Consider the following 14,622-nt stretch of genomic DNA (forward strand, 5'->3'; position numbering starts at 1 on the left):
TGGGTTGGTGTGATCGTGAGGGTAAAACGGTTGTAGGATATTGGTGCACCGCGTGATGGTCACAGTCTGCGGTCGTGTGATTTGTGTCGACTTCGGGGGATGTACTTGCCGACCCCCTGGGGATCTTGGTCAGACGTGCGTGGGTGATAGATCTGGCTTCCTGTCCATACTCAGAGCTGAAACCCCTGAACGCGGCGGTCCCACACTTCAACACGACGCTACCATTCTCGAGCCAGACAAGGTTTACTGTGGAAGGGGACGGTTGCGACCTCTGAATATGATAGCACGGCGTTTGACCTGACCATCTAAAGAGCAGGGTACCATACCGAAGGGACCGTACCGTCGTGATGAATGGCTGTGCGGTCGTGGTCAAGAGGTCATAAGTTGTGTGATGGGCAGTTTCATCTTCTCACAGTTTCTGAAATCATTTTGTCCTTTACCTCTTGACTTCACCTTACAGCTTAGAGGATCCTCCCCGCAGTTGTTTATCAGTCCTATCAAGTATCCCGTCCCACCCCAGACCTGGTTTCTCCTTCATGCAAGGGATACAAAGGTATTCAAACGGCAGCAGACCACTGGGTCTCCTCCTGTTCCTTCCACCTCTGGCTATTTGATGCTGTCTACTGCTTGGTCTAGTTGTGTGCCATCTACATTATCTCTGATGAGACTCTATCTCTGTCTCCCTGTCTCTCCTCTCCCCACTTCCCTCTCGCGACTACTTTAACCCGCACGTTAAAACCCTTCACTTGTTCCCGAGGCTTTTAAGTTCTGACGATCTAAACGACGTGGTTAGATCTACGGTATTGTACCCACTGTACGCTCTCTGTTCACCTCCTCCTACCCTCTTGCTGTGTGTCATTCTCGAACACCATCACAGAGACACCTTGTCTGCGTTTACTTAGGCGAATGAAGCATTCTCAGCTAAAGAGAAATAACTCTCTTGTCTTTTCCTCAGCCCCTCCCACGACCAGACTGCCACCTCTCTAGCGTCTCAATTTGCCTCTTTTTTATTGTATAGTTGGGGGGGGGGGAGGTGTAAGAGGGGAAAAAGACGTGGTTGGACAAGAAAGGTAAAGTGTAGAAACAGATGAGTGTGAAGATGTATGGTGTAGGTTCACGAAAGAATGTGAGTAGTTTTGTTAGATGTGTATCCTTGATGCCTTATTTTATATCCCCGCAGTACGGCGGGTGTGTGTGTGTGTGTGTGTGTGTGTGTGTATAGTGATGTTGGGTGTTGGCTTAGAAGGTAAAGTCTCTCAAGTTGGCTGGGAGCTGTTCAGTGTGTTTACTGTATTAACGGATGACTGAGGCTTCTCTCATCTGCCTCTGGCCACACTCTCCCCTCCCTTTGTCGCTTCTTGCTCCGGCAGCGTCCCTTCCACCCCAGCACGGAGACGCTCCTCACCACATACCTCCTCACCTGCCCTCCGTCAGAGTCTCCTCTTGCCGATGCCCATACCACACGCCTCACCTGCCCTCCATCATAGTCTCCTCCCGCCTACCACACACCTCATATGCCCTCCGTCAGCGTCCTCCTCCCCTCCTCACTTTTTCTACCCCCCAACACTCACACCTCTCTTCTCTCACGTCTCAAGACCATAAATCTAGTGGGACTGCACCGGGGTTGTGAGGGTCCGCCCGGCCCCCTGGGCTGTTGACGCCTCACGAATCTTATCTCCCCCGGGCCTGAGAGAGGCTACGTGGTTAAGGAGTTGCCTCCAAGGTTTAGATTATTTTCAGATATGATTTTTTTTTTTTGCTGGTTTACGAGGCAGTCGGTTGCACGCACAGTAAGTCCGACTGGTAGATGTGCCAGTCACGTTCTGGTTTTATTTTGCACGACAGCCCGAGTTAACAGATTACCAGTTATTGACTCAGATAACTTCTTCCCAGACGAAGTGACTGTGTCGCACTTTCTGTGGCGCCAGTGATGCGATGCGTAAGATGTGTATGTGTGGAACAGAGAAGTTCAGTTTGGCCATGTTCTCACATACACCAGGCTACTATGGGGTACTTACTTCATGCTTTGTGAAAGAATTCTTTTTCTTTTCTTTCCACTTCCTGAAAATTCCCTCGTTACTTTTCTTTCGTACTTTTCCCTTATGACAGTTGCTGTTTCATTCAAGGCCTGACTCTGGTAAGGACTGCGGTCCATGACTGGAGAGTCTGACATAAGAGAAAGTTAACACCTTGTAACTCTTAGCTTGTACTGCAGGGGCCACCAACCTGTGCAGCTCCCCGTTACTCCCTGCAGGTGGCTGAGTTCTTCGTCTGTGTACTGTGACTTGCGCTGCTATAGAGACACATCACAGCAGACTCGCCAAGGCTCGTTTAGAGGGAGCTAATCTTCACATACCCCCGTCCTTGTACCCTCAGGGTAGTACTACACCAGGCATGAGGGTGGGTGTGACGGGTGGGTGTGTGGGCGCCGCCGTGAGGACTTGTGGGAAGTTGATGTTTGTAGAAGGTGTGGATCATGACCTTTGATCCCCCTGAAAGATGACTTGGCACACACGGCTCCACCCTCACCGTAAATCGTCATCGCCGATGATGGTTCGTATGCACACTACCTCACAGCCGCAAGGACGTCATAATCAGTGGCTGGAAGGGGTGCTGGGGTGGCAGGGGACTGGCCTCTCTACTGTATCTTGAGTGATGGATGTCAAAGAGGATTTTTGGTCACGACGTCCCTTTCTGACATGAATCATCCGACCTGTTTACCTTGTCTTTTGATATATATATATATATATATATATATATATATATATATATATATATATATATATATATATATATATATATATATATAACACGCTAGCACGCACACACCAGATTAGGGAGGCAGTGTGAGGGGTAATGGAGCAGATGATGCCATGTCAAGGTTCATCCGTGGTTGATGAGGCGTCGCGACTGCTACCTGTCTCCCCCCACCTCCTCTGTATGAGACACGCCATCCACTCCTCCTTCCCCGTCTGCACTGCACCATACCCATGTCCTGTTTTCCTGCTCCTCCTCGTATGCTAGACCCGTCTCTTGTCCCCTCTCTCTTGTTGCCATGTTTCCCCCACCCCCATTCTCCTTGCCACTGCGGCTCCCACGAGTTTTTGCTGCCTAACACATTGTATCAAAAGACGTGAAGAAGTCGGTTCAGCCAGAGTTACACAGAGATTGTCCCACAGCCACAAAATGAAATGAAATAAGAGGAAGCTCCGTTGAAAACTGGATCATCGCTGCGGAAACAAGCAAAAACATTCCCCCGCAGACAGGAAGGCACTTTTTCCACATGGAGAAAACTCGTACCAACTCGGAATATTTCAAAAGAAAAAAGTGTAATGGACGCAAAAAAAAAAAAAAAAGAAAATGTCTGGCTGGTAATACACGTGTATACTTCCATGGGGACAGGACGAGATAACATCACAACGGTGGGAAGATCAACAGACAGATAACAGAGATGCCGGCCGAATTCCTCCGGCAGGAGAAGCCACACCCAGTGTCAAGATTCACACCGAGCTGAGGAGATGAACCAGTCCACTGATGAAGGAAACCATACCACTGGTGAAGATCAAACACCACTGGCTCTAAGAGGGATGATCTCGCCCACTAGATCTATCGTCCCGGTGACAAGCACAGTAAGACTCCTGTTCATGTGCCGAGGTCGTGGTAAAGACTCCTGTTCATGTGCCGAGGTCGTGGTAAGACTCCTGTTCATGTGCCGAGGTCGTGGTAAGACTCCTGTTCATGTGCCGAGGTCGTGGTAAGACTCCTGTTCACGTGCCGAGGTCGTGGTAAAGACTCCTGTTCATGTGCCGAGGTCGTGGTAAGACTCCTGTTCATGTGCCGAGGTCGTGGTAAGACTCCTGTTCATGTGCCGAGGTCGTGGTAAGACTCCTGTTCATGTGCCGAGGACGTGGTAAGACTCCTGTTCATGTGCCGAGGTCGTGGTAAGACTCCTCTTCATGTGCCGAGGTCGTGGTAAGACTCCTGTTCATGTGCCGAGGTCGTGGTAAGACTCCTGTTCATGTGCCGAGGTCGGGGTAAGACTCCTGTTCATGTGCCGAGGTCGGGGTAAGACTCCTGTTCACGTGCCGAGGTCGGGGTAAGACTCCTGTTCATGTGCCGAGGTCGTGGTAAGACTCCTGTTCATGTGCCGAGGTCGTGGTAAGACTCCTGTTCATGTGCCGAGGTCGTGGTAAGACTCCTGTTCATGTGCCGAGGTCGTGGTAAGACTCCTGTTCATGTGCCGAGGTCGTGGTAAGACTCCTGTTCATGTGCCGAGGTCGTGGTAAGACTCCTGTTCATGTGCCGAGGTCGTGGTAAGACTCCTGTTCATGTGCCGAGGTCGTGGTAAGACTCCTGTTCATGTGCCGAGGTCGTGGTAAGACTCCTGTTCATGTGCCGAGGTCGTGGTAAGACTCCTGTTCATGTGCCGAGGTCGGGGTAAGACTCCTGTTCATGTGCCGAGGTCGGGGTAAGACTCCTGTTCACGTGCCGAGGTCGGGGTAAGACTCCTGTTCATGTGCCGAGGTCGTGGTAAGACTCCTGTTCATGTGCCGAGGTCGTGGTAAGACTCCTGTTCATGTGCCGAGGTCGTGGTAAGACTCCTGTTCATGTGCCGAGGTCGTGGTAAGACTCCTGTTCATGTGCCGAGGTCGTGGTAAGACTCCTGTTCATGTGCCGAGGTCGTGGTAAGACTCCTGTTCATGTGCCGAGGTCGTGGTAAGACTCCTGTTCATGTGCCGAGGTCGTGGTAAGACTCCTGTTCATGTGCCGAGGTCGTGGTAAGACTCCTGTTCATGTGCCGAGGTCGTGGTAAGACTCCTGTTCATGTGCCGAGGTCGTGGTAAGACTCCTGTTCATGTGCCGAGGTCGGGGTAAGACTCCTGTTCACGTGCCGAGGTCGTGGTAAGACTCCTGTTCATGTGCCGAGGTCGGGGTAAGACTCCTGTTCACGTGCCGAGGTCGTGGTAAGACTCCTGTTCATGTGCCGAGGTCGTGGTAAAGACTCCTGTTCATGTGCCGAGGTCGTGGTAAAGACTCCTGTTCATGTGCCGAGGTCGTGGTAAGACTCCTGTTCATGTGCCGAGGTCGTGGTAAGACTCCTGTTCACGTGCCGAGGTCGTGGTAAGACTCCTGTTCATGTGCCGAGGTCGTGGTAAGACTCCTGTTCATGTGCCGAGGTCGGGATAAGACTCCTGTTCACGTGCCGAGGTCGTGGTAAGACTCCTGTTCATGTGCCGAAGATTCTCATCTTCAGAACAGTCGCTCCGCGTACACACAAGACTGATTCGTCCCACTGTTGGGGGTGAGTGTAGCTCTACGCTCTTACTCATGTCGGTTCTCTGGTTCTTCTCCAGGTATCATTACAGGTTCACTGTTCCCGAGAGCCTCCTTGCTGCTTTGTACGCCCCGACCATAAACTAGACGAGGGAACACTCGGCATGATTCCTGTGTGGCCCCGTCGGTAACCCCAGGTACACTGGTTGATTTCAAATCTGTTTCTTCACAGTTGCGAGGTCTGTATTGGTAAAGTATTCATCTTGCCTCACTGTTTCTTTCTGTTCGCCAGGTTTGTATCTCAAAGTGTTCATATTTTTTTGGCTGAGTTTCTCCCCGCATCGATGACCGTATCTCTTTCTCTTCTCTCAGGGTTGTATAACTTGAGTTATTTTAGTGTTCCCTGGCAGTTCACATGTTCTGTTCCATTCTCTCGAGAATATTTATTTCTTTTTCTTTGGTTTCTGACGGCACGACACAACAGTGTTCAGTTTTGCTTCTAGTGCACATTCCCATTATCAGCTTTTTTGTCTCTCGTTGTGAATGTTTCCGTAATCACACCACTCATTTGTTGGTACGACATCACTGTGAATGATTCAGGAGGATTTAGAAGAAAGACTTTGAAGAGCAGTGAGGTTCAATCATGAACACAACAGCACTGCGGATTCTGCTGCCAACGAGAGGAAGGGCGCAGGTAGTAGAGCACTGTCACCTCCCAGGACCCCTGGTAATTCAAGGCACATTCCTTCCCTTCGTATTTCCCCTGGAGCAACCGTACGGGCAGTACGTTATGGAGAGCATCCGCCCTGGGTTGTAGTTGCGTCCAGACTTTGGAGAGTTAAAGTGGTGCCTGGAACCATCCCAAACCCACCATGTTGCGACTGCTGGTCCCACTCTCTGTCTACCAGGCTGATCTTACCTTCTCCTTACGTACACCAGACACCAATCCTACTCATTTGTTGTTCCTTTACTTCACATTAGTTTCTTTCCTTTTTCTCATTTTCTCCATAGATTCGTAACTGTGAACACGATAGAGTCCAGACAAACTTGTGCCCCCTCTAGTTTCTGGCATTATGGGGTGATGAGAATCTCCGGTTTCCCGTATGTCTGATGACTTAGAGGGAGGGGTTAGTGAGTACCGTCCTCTCCCACGACCTTTGCCCATCCAATAGACCTGACTACCATCTCCTTTATTTCAGCAACTTGCGACGTCTTTCCGGTAACCCTCTCTTGTGTTAAGCACCATCTAACAAGGACCTTTCGTAGTGTCTTACATCATCTGTGAGGCCTCAGGCAGCATGACTAATTAGAGAGGCAGCAGTGCACCTTGCTCCCAGACTGAACCGTGAAGGTAGCCATACCTCCAAAACCAGTGTTAAGTCAGCCCTCATAAGAATGAACTTAAAGAGAACTGAGTTTACAGCAAAAAGCCTTCCTTGTACTTGCACACTTGATACGTTCTCGGTCTAATCGTAAACAGACTGTGTACACAGGTGCACATTGAGCAGTCCCTCAGCAAGCTTCACATCAAGAAAGTCAGCCACAAAATCTCCCGTTAAAAAGGACATACTCGGGAGTAACGCGCGAGCATCCTGGGCACGGACACACACACACACACACACACACACACACACACACACACACACACACACACACACACACACACACACAAAGCCAGTCACCAGCGCAAATACAGACAGATCAAACAGTGATTTGTTTCATCGTTTTAAAATTCTGTCAGGGCTCGGGCACAGAGTCAACAGGCGATGCTGGTGTTCCAACAGGGAAGACATATGTCTTTCCTGATTAGTATCTGGGTGTTGCCACGGGTGAGGGGCCCCGTCTTCCAGCCTCACGCCCCTGGGGTCATGCCTCACGGGGATGTGGGACCGGCCTTCCAGGGGTATCATGTTAGCTACAGCTCCACACCCTTAAGGTAATGCCCCCGAGGGGCGGGAGATGGAGCCGGCCTTCCAGGAGTATCATGTTCGCCGCAGATTCACTCCCATGTGGCCATGCCAGCCTTCCAGGGGTATCACGTTAGCTACAGCACGACGCCCCAGGGGTATGCCCTAGGGGAGCATGTACATAGGACTAGCCTGCATGGGATGCAGTTCTTGTCACAGCCTCACTCCGCTGGGGTCATGCTCCAGACGGGATACGCGGGTTTATGTTTAGGTTTGCTCAAGAACGAAGGAGAGTTTCCTGCGTCGTGCCACGTTCCTAGAGACACCAGCAGTCCCGCAGGAGACAGGTCAAGTGCTCTGTGCGCTACAACGTTCCGTAGCGAATCAAAAACGGCAGCGCGCTGACGATAAGGTTTGCTCTACATTTTGCTACCTGGCGCACCAGGATCCTCGCTGCAGGACACAGGACAAGAGGTAATCCGACGCTACAGTACTAATTGTTTTTCTGTGGTAGTCGATTATGACGTAGAAAACATACCCAAATCGTGTCCATCTCGGATGAAGAAAAAGATTGAAAATGACAAAGAAATGGATAGAAATTGATATGATCTCCTCAAGTGCTTGAGTGAAGCGGGTCTCTCCTTCGCCCCTGCCCACAGGTGAGCACATGAGGGGCAGGACACCCAGGCGGTGCTAGTTGAGCCGAGCTACACTCTGGACACATGATATCGGAGGCAACACATACAACGCCATACACCCACGTGACAGTAGGGGCCTTTATGCAGCATCCGGCTCTCCTAACCCCAGGATGAGACGGGCTTTGACAGCCTGATACGGACCCTGCGACTCGCTCCCGTCCCCCAATTACTGCCGAGCGCTGATCCGGAAAATAACAAGGAAGATGCGGAGGGCGAAGGAAAGCTTCCAGGAGATAGGGTCGCCGTGACACTGTCCAAAAAGTGGGGCGGATGGCGAGGTTGTGGGGGTCCGAGGGTGATTCAAGAAGCTATTCGGTAACAACAGGGAATTGTCCCCTCATGATGACTTATAGAGGAAGGTAAACAGTTACTGTTCTGCATACGAAGCTGTAAACTGTATTGGTATGCAGGGGAACTAGGAATGGGAGGAAGAAATGTCTATATATTTCAGAAGTGGAAGGAGACAACGGGAAGAACCAAGAGGCACTGGACCGATGAAACTTGAAGAAGAAGAAGAAGAAGAAAAAAAAAAAAAGGTGAACGAAACGCTTCTATAAGCTTTAAACAGAAAACGGAAAGGGAGACATCCGCCGGAGGTGGTTGAAGCGGGAAAGATCACGAATATAAAACTCGCAAGATGCGCCATCACTCCGCCTTGTTACGGGACTTGCCAAGGTATTTTTCGGCACACCGGGGCCAGGGGCGATTACTGGCTGCAAGAGGCCAAGAGGAGCGGCGTCTCCAGGAGGGCGGGATGGAGGGCGGCGATAATGATATTAGATGTTGATACCGGGGCGAACTTTACCTCATACGCGTCTTCAAGGAAATAGCGGCCCCCGGGGACCTCTCCCGCCAGATGAAAACGTAGAGGAAGGAGGGCTGACGGTGTGGCCAGGCCGAGGTATTACGACGACTGGGGGATATACACCGGCCGGCGATAAGAGGAAAAAAATGATATATGAAGGAAAACAATAATAGTAAAGGTATTTTATTTTTTTCTCCGGCCATGAATATGCGGTACAGCTGAGCCGCGAGACTTCACTGGATAAGGCACCGGTCAGTGCATTATTTGATCATTCAGACTTTACGTTCTCATAAAACATTTGACGCAGATGATCAGGTTCTGGTGTGCATGTGGAATGCAGAGGCTTCATGACCTGTATGGCAGTAGGGCTGTGTATGCTGTCTGGTGTCTAGCGACACAAGCATTATGAGAGAAGGGATGTACGAAGGTGCGACACATGGAGGACAGTTATTCTCTTTTTTTTTCCTTTGGAATTTCTGAGGTGGTTGTAAGTTGTTGTTGTTGAGTTGTTTTTGTTGTTAAAGACTTGGCCAGGCCCCCAGCCTAGGATGGGCATCAGGTCTACGGCAGCCCGCCCTCTGGTTGTCTGGTCAGGTGAGTCAGGTCAGCAGAGGGAACAGTAGGACACGAGTTAGTGATGATCGAAGGACCGGGACCGGGAGTCGACTGGCCACGTATACTGGGGTCGTGATCCGTCTTTCCTGCTGCTTCCAAGTATTATGTTGTCTTCCTTTTTCCGAGACCCAACTGTCGTTACTCTGTACATAATACCTAAGTTATCGCTAATGATAACCACATGATGTTTCTCATGATATGGCAGATCTTTCTAGTGACTGTGATGTTTTTGGTTATCGTCCTTTCATCATTTTTGATGATATCATTTGTAGATCGGTTAATCCAGCATTGATCTGAAGTTGTTATCATGTTATGTTACTGCTGTTGTTATAATTACGAGACCAAGAGGATAGTAATGATGATAATGATAAGTGGTGTTGTAGTTAGCTGTCTGGTGTTATTACTATGACGCAGTGATGATAATGTGAATATCTATGATGACTTCGTCATTCGGATCACCAATCATTATATTGGTTGTATGCTAAACGTAGCGCACTACTTGGTCTGTCTGACCACGTATTTCAAGAGCCTCTTGACTGTGAAGTGCCCTGCAAGTCTTGCTTCGTGACGTCTTCAGGATGAAGTGCCGGCGGGAGTAGTGGGGCCGCCCCGCCCCACGCCCCCCGAGGGCCTCGTGGTCCTCCCCGCCCCGCCCCACGCCCCCCCGAGGGCCTCGTGGTCCATGGCACTAATGAGCTGCCGAGGGCGTGACAGAGACCTTCATTACGACTCCAGGAGGAGCAGGGAGGAGGAGGTGGTGATACATGGCGAGTGTTCGAAGGGCTTTATAGACGGTGGATGGAAAGATAAGGACAGATAACGGGAGAGCTGATGGTGTGTGACGAGATCGCCTGCTGGAACAGGGTAATATTATCTTAATTTCTGATCTGTAAAGATAGAGACGCGGGTATAGAGGCAGATGGTGGACGAGGGGACTCTGGAGGAAGGGAAGGGGTTGCTTCTGGAGGGAGAGAAGGTGTGGTAATGAGGGGTAAAGAGGGAGGGGGGGGGATGAGGTGTTTGCACAGGGGAGCGGACGGAATCGTGAGTGGGGCGAGGTTTGTTTGAGGTAGGTAGGTAAAGTAGAGAGAGAGAGAGAGAGAGAGAGAGAGAGAGAGAGAGAGAGAGAGAGAGAGAGAGAGAGAGAGAGAGAGATCCTTTCACGAGAGCAAGTAATACGAGTATAACAAAACCGACCTGACGAGGAAGCGTTCTGTGAACTGACCAGCTTCGAGCAAGGCTCTCAGGTTCCCAGAAGTCGGGATCAATAGCCACGATCCTGGTGGGGCGGGAACACATTAGGCAAAAACTGTTGCCACCTGTGATTATGGTGCTGCACCTGGGGGCCTGGTCGCGACACACACACCAATCACAGGTTAAGTGCTAGTCTGGTGAGGTACTGGATGGTCACCAGTATGGACAGGACAAGTGTGTGCATGGTAGTCACCACTATGGCTGGGACAAGTCAGCACGCTTCAGTTATTCATTCTTTATCATTTCATGAAATTAATCAGCGTGTATAGTTAGCAGAGTTCATGATACTGATCCAAATCTAATGCTAACACAGAGTAACTACTGAAAGGAATAGAGAGAAAGAAAGTTAAGAAAAAGAGTAAAGATACTCGTAGACCGGCTCACAGACAGACAGAGAGGGGCGGACAGACTGCCACACGGACGGACAGAAGGGGGACAAACTAGCTTACAGACAGGCAGACAGACAGGGGGACAAAGCGGCGTACAGATCCACATAGGGGTAGAAAGAGGCCAGAGATAAGGGAGCAGCTCCCCACCTGCGATACTCGTGCAGGTCCGTCAACACAATCAGTGGAACACGAGGAAACCCTTCAGCCTATCTCTTCCGGGGCCGCGACCCGCCGCCGCCGCCCTTCATGAGGCTTTTACCCGCCACGCCACACTGTCGGGCCGAACCATAAAGATCCATAAGAAGCCATCAGGCACGCGTGGACCGACAGATAATTCCACTTCCTGGCCTATTGTTGGAGGAGCCTGCGCGATACGACTGTAAGATTGGGGGGCATTTACAAGTTGAATACGTCTGTTTGTCTCAGTGGTCTCCTCTTCAGGTAGCCTTTGGCTTAATTAGCGGGCGGGAGCCGAGGGCTGGTTGGTGGTGATAAAAGGGGAAGTTTGAGTGACGTTTACTGTCGAGTTCGCACTGATAACTTCTCCATAAAAATGCCGAAGCTCTTAAGTGTACGCAACACACTCAGGGGTGTTTTGAAACCTGGTGAAATTCGAGTGACAGTTCTTCCAGTCGCGTCATCGTAGGATGGTGCTGGTACCTGACCTAGGTAGAAATACCCAGTGTATGGTAAGCTGAGGATGCTCAAGAGAAAGTACCTACTTACCTACGACGAGTACCTAAGATGTACGAGTACCTACACACACATACACGTAGGGAGATAGCCTCAAGAACCGAGCCTTCGAGAAAGAAGAAGAAAAAAAAAGATCCTCGTTTCCTCATTTTGTTCACATCTCTAGAAATACTGGGCGAGGTTTCCAGCCTCTTCACTCCCTCCCTTCTTAATCACCTCCTGCGACCAGCCAAGGAAGAATTGCCGTCTTCAACATCTCCGTGCTGAAATCCTCCCTGCAGGGGATTATACTGTTTACCACGAGAATTGGGCAGGCTGTAACTGAGACTGTCCCAGTGTTGCTGAGCAGAGTTTTCCTCTTCCATCCTGGTGTTAGTGGGTGCCTGTCCTTAGGGTCAGTGTGTGTGTGTGGTGGTAGAGCATCGTGCTACTGTGTATGTACGAGGCAGGCGGCCTACTGTACAGCATCATCCTGTAGACCCAGGAAATATACGCACCTATATTTCTAAACCCTTCCAGTGTTGCCAGCCCCACGGCACACTGGACATAGCCAGCTGTAGCGCGCTAAGGAAATCGGACCATTGCTGTTCATAAGCACACGCTTAATGTTCTTTACTGGTTTCTTTGGCTGGATGATGCTGGAAAGGGTTCCAGAAAGGCGGTCCGCTATCCAAGTCTCTCAGAAAGTCAGGAGCACCCAGTGTGGTGCGTCCGCTGGTGTTCAGACTTGTTGTGATAAGAGATGAGTGGGTATCCCAGACGTTACGTCAAATAAGTATCCTGGCGCCAGAGATGCATGCCTCATGCCGGAGCATTCGAACCTAGCCGCGTCGGCATCATGTCGCTGGAGATGCCAAGGGAATTTAACAGCATAGTTTTCAGTAATTTGCTAAGACACGGAAGTTACGAGGCGAGAATATTGGTATTTCCTCTCGTGCATCACCAGCAGCTTAAAAATGATGTGTGCACGAAATGTATGTCACATTTTATCGAGATAGCCGAGTTTATAGCAGACTTTCATTAAATATTCCAACACATTTATACAGTTTGATCGGTATTAAAACAATCGCATGGTCCTGAGGGTATCCGGGTACATTACCGACTCGATTAATTCTGTGTAATGGAGTCAAGGGCACAGTTTTGTTGTCGGGTGGTGTAGAATATTATATTCTGCTGCGGTGCAGTGAGTTGCACGTTGATTGGACGACGTGAACAACTGTGCAGTGGCTGTTCCAGCAGGTGCCCCCCTCCCCCTCACGTTCCTGGTAAACAACTGGTGGGGTTAATTCGTGAGGGACTAGTTTCCCCTAAAGGCGCTACGAATCCGGCTTAAGACGATTTTCTGTATCTTAAAATCTTAAGCTGTGTTGCCTTTTGATACGCAAAACACTTAGGTGCTGAGGTGGGAAAGATAATTCTAAAAAGGTCTTCATTCATGGACCATTTCTTACGTATGATACGTCGTGCGATGATGTGGGGTTGAAATATATATGGTTGCTAACCTTCATCGTGACATCGGATCTAATAGATGCCACTAACCCCGTATTATTTTATGAAATGTAGATAACAGTGATGAAAAATATATAATTATCTGTAAACTTGAAATTTATGGATGGACAGATCTGCATTCAGTAAAGCTTTTGAAAGATTCTGTTTCCCAAGGGTAGGAGACGATTGTAAGGCTATCACCTGGATGGAAATACCGAATATGTATTGAACGTTTATTGAACGTTGTAGATTACACGTTACAATAAACGTTTACATTGTCAAGATACGTGTAAGCATTTCATCCATAACAATGTTCTACCTAGTGTTCATGAAAAGTATCCCGCCTAACTTTGTCTATTGCAAACCAGACCTCTTCATATATAGCTTGATGCATGATATAATATTTCGGTATTTGTAAACTGTTCACTGTTCTTCAAATTGTTGTTCTTCGTTTTTCACCTTGTGACTTTTAATGTGCTTCAGTCATTGAGTCCCCATTTCTTTTCTTTTTTTAACTTTTTGTGAACTGCCTACAGGATGGGTAGGAGGGTACAACAAATTCAGCAGTCTTGCTGGAAAGATGAAAATATGATATATATTACCAGCCTCTGAAGCCTCCTGTTTAACCCGTATTTAACCCTCGTCTTTATCCCCTCACTGATTTCCTTACGATGCCTTATGCCGGCGTAAAAGACAGCCTGGCTATTATTCTCCTTTATTTACTGAGGGTGTAGCCAGTGTTGGCCGGCTGGTAACCTCCCCCTGCTGGCTGGACCCGTGTAGCTATTGGGCTCTCGGTCGGCTCGGGCTGGCTGCGTCTCGCTGGCTGTGGCTTGTTGGCGCTTTGCGGTCGGCCAGTTGGCGGCCGTAAAACTCAGCCGGAGCGGCGGGCTCCCAGCGAACAAAACGCTGTGTTCCACCGAAACGATCATGGCGATGGGTTCCTCTATGGTCTCAGTGGGAGAGCAATGGCATATTATTTATCTGGTCTCTGTTCTTTTTATATTCTTTTTTCATGTTTAATTCTTTCGGCAGTTATAAACTCTCGGTTCCTCTTACTGCCTTCACGTCTCCCTACTGATATTAAAGAATTCCATATAAACCTTCAGGTGTGTGGGACTATGAATATTTCTTTATAAAACAACCATTGGATCCGGAATTATATAAGAATGTTTGTGTTGTAAACGGGCGATGGTGGGAGGTGAAGGCAGCAGACGCCACCAGTCTCTTGCCCACTGAGAGGTGAGGGAGGCGAGGCAGCAGACACCAGAGGTCTCTTGCCCACTGAGAGGTGAGGGAGGCGAGGCAGCAGACACCGCTAGTCCCTTGCCCGCGTTAATTAAAACTTCATAACATTTTATTTATATGTTTGTAATGTTGTTATACATTTTTACAGCTTGCATGTCTAATTTGAAATGTAATTATTTCATGTCACTATATATATATATATATATATATATATATATATATATATATATATATATATATATATATATATA

This window comes from Panulirus ornatus, chromosome 56 (assembly GCF_036320965.1).
Source record: "Panulirus ornatus isolate Po-2019 chromosome 56, ASM3632096v1, whole genome shotgun sequence".
NCBI classification, from domain to species: Eukaryota; Metazoa; Arthropoda; class Malacostraca; order Decapoda; family Palinuridae; genus Panulirus; species Panulirus ornatus.